Source organism: Phocoena phocoena, chromosome 6, assembly GCF_963924675.1.
Source record: "Phocoena phocoena chromosome 6, mPhoPho1.1, whole genome shotgun sequence".
Taxonomy (NCBI): domain Eukaryota; kingdom Metazoa; phylum Chordata; class Mammalia; order Artiodactyla; family Phocoenidae; genus Phocoena; species Phocoena phocoena.
The window spans coordinates 80,216,815-80,219,661 of NC_089224.1; the positions used below are offsets into that span (position 1 = coordinate 80,216,815).

Here is a 2,847-nt window from a genome sequence, read left to right on the forward strand (position 1 = left end):
TTCTTCTAACAACCAAGTTTGCAGCTGTAGGCCTGTGAGAACCATTTGTAAGGCAGGGAAGGAGGAGATAATGCAACATAGGCGCTTCTCTTGGAACCAGCTAATAACTATATGCACTGATTGTTAAGAATTTACTTTCTGCCGGGCACTGTGCCAGGCACTTTCCTGTGTTACCTCATTTAATCTTTGATCCTATTAGATAGGTACAATTTTCCCACTTTACAAATGAGGAAACTGAGGTCTGGGTCCTAGGGATATAGGCATTGCAGACACAGCAGGTGGAATCAGAGAAAAAGAAAGGACTGATGTCAAGAGTCATTGGTCCCAGCTCTGTCCCTAATTTTTGGCTCATCAGTCAACTCTTCTGGGCCTTGTCTTTGCACCAGGGAGAGGCTGAGGATGAGGGATGGGCACTGGGTGGGGTTATGCAACTTCTTTACATCCCCACACCCACCGTGGGGCCCTCTGGAAGAGAGAGTTACTACCTTTTCTTTCCCTGCACAGAACACCAGGAGGGCTTGGCCGAGCAAGGATGGGCCACACGGACCAGCCCAGCAGTGGCATGCTGTGTTTACAGCATCGTCATCGCTCACTCAGGAGACCCAGAACTCAGGTCTGTCCTTCCCTTCTTTCCCCAGACCCTTTTTGAGCACCATGCTGAAGGCAGTGGGGCTGGCCTTGAGGCCACGGAGCACGGCTGCACTCCACCTTGTGACACAGCTGTGGGACTTGGGTAAGTCACTTCTGTGGCCTCTGACCGCAGTTTCCTCATCTGTAAAATGGGGATAATAACAACTACCTCAGAGGGTTATTCTGAGGCTTGAGTGAGGAGAAGGTGTGACTTAGGCCCCACGAGAGGCCCTGTAAAGCGTGAGCTGAAGTGGCCCTCCAGGTGTTCTCTGGATATGAGTCAGGTGCCTGCCAGGGACCTCAGCCTGACACCAACACCCAAAACAGACCACAAGGGAGAAAGTGTCAGGCCAGGGGTGGGCAGGACAAACTTTCCCTGAGGGTTGGAACGGGTTCTGGGAGGGCTCCCTGGAAGAGGTGATGTGTGCACCAAAGGAAAATCAGTCCTATTGAGTGATCAGAGCTGCCACCTGCAGCCAGAACTTCATTTAGAACCAGGACAGAAGACTTCCTGCAGGAGGTAAGGTCAGGCTGACTCCACGCACCCAGAGAGGATGCCCCCAGAACATCTCAGAGATCTCTGCCCACCCCCTCTGTCACATGACAGATGCATTTCATTCATTCATTTGATTAATGTTTATTGAGCATCAGCTATGTGCCAGGCACTTGTCTCAGTACTGGAGATGTGTCAGCGAACAAAACAAATCCCTTGCGCCTTCTCACGAAGATGGTGCCGAAGGCGAAGAAGGAAGCCCCTGCCCCTCCCAAAGTGGAAGCCAAAGCCAAGGCTTTGAAGGCCAAGAAAGCAGCGTTGAAAGGCGTCTGTCCACAGCCACACACAAAGAAGATCCGGACGTCACCCACCTTCCAACGGCCCAAAACACTGCGGCTCAGGAGGCAGCCCAGATAGCCTCGGAAGGGCGTCCCCTGGGAGAAAAGAGCTTGACCACTATGCCATCAGAGCACATTCCCCCTCACCACCGAGTCAGCCACGAAGAAAATAGAAGACAACAGCACACTGGTGTTCATTGTGGACGTCAAGGCCAACAAGCACCAGATTAAACAGGCTGTGAAGAAGCTCTGTGACACTGACGTAACTAAGGTCAACACCCTGACCAGGCCCGGTGGAGAGAAGAAGGCATATGTTCGACTGGTTCCTGACTATGATGCTTTGGATGTTGCCAACAAAATTGAGATCGTCAAAACTGAGTCCAGCTGGCTAATTCTAAACATAAAATTTTTCACTGTTGAAACAAAAACAAATCCCTTGCTCTCAGAGCTGACATTCTGGTGGAGAATAGAGGGAAACAAGACAATAAGTCAGAAAATAAGGATATTTCAGGTGATGAGTGGTAAGAGGGTAAATACAGCAGAGTGAGGAGAATAGAGAATGAACGGGGGCATGAGTACAATCAGGGAAGCTGTGAAGGGCAAACTTTTGAGTGAGACCTGTAGGAAACGAGGGTGCAGACTTTGCAGATATCGGATCTCGGGAAGGACGTTCCAGGCAGGGGGAACACCTAGTGCAGGGGTGCTGGTAGGCAGAGTGTGCAACATCAAGGGATTCCAGGGAGGCAGTGAGGTCGGAGGGCATTGTGTGGCCGTAATGAGCCTGGCAGGCCTCCTGCATCACCCCAGGGAGCGGGGAGCCCTGGGAGAGCTTCTCAGAGGAGCAATGGGCTTGGCTGTGGCTGCCTGGGAGCAGAGACTGGAGCACGGCAAGGCAGAGAAAGGGAGATGGCCAGGGGGCCATTGCAGAGGTGACCGTGGCTCAGCAGGGTGGAGGCAGCAGAGGGAGAGAGGAGGTCGGATTCTGGCTGTGCTCAAAGGTAGAGCCAAGAGGACCTTCTGATGAGCTAGACTCTGAGCCCCCAAAGCCCTCCTGGGGCTGCAGGACCGCAAGGCTCCCTGTGGCCTCACCAAACACCCCTTGGAAGCCTCCTCATTACGCAGGTGATTGGGGAAATTAGACCTTAAATGCTTCGTTTTTGTTTTGTTTTGTTTTTTTCCAGAAATAAAACCAAATGTAATCACTGTAAGAAAAGCTCCACCCCAAGGGCGCTGCTCCCTCCGGTGGAGGCAGGGGTTAGACGAGGTTTGCAGGACTGTGTTGGCTCCCAGTTTAGATGCTTTCCATAAATTAATTACAGAGGCAAAGCGGAGAGCGAGGCCCTGGGGCGGGTCCGGGGCTGCCCTTCCCTCTTCCCGGATAGCTGG

At 52.4% G+C, this 2,847-nt stretch overlaps 1 pseudogene; it reads left to right on the forward strand.

Moving 5' to 3' along the window:
• Window positions 1-1,357: 1,357 nt before the first annotated feature.
• Window positions 1,358-2,008, forward strand: LOC136125093 (large ribosomal subunit protein uL23-like; annotated as a pseudogene).
• Window positions 2,009-2,847: the final 839 nt, after the last annotated feature.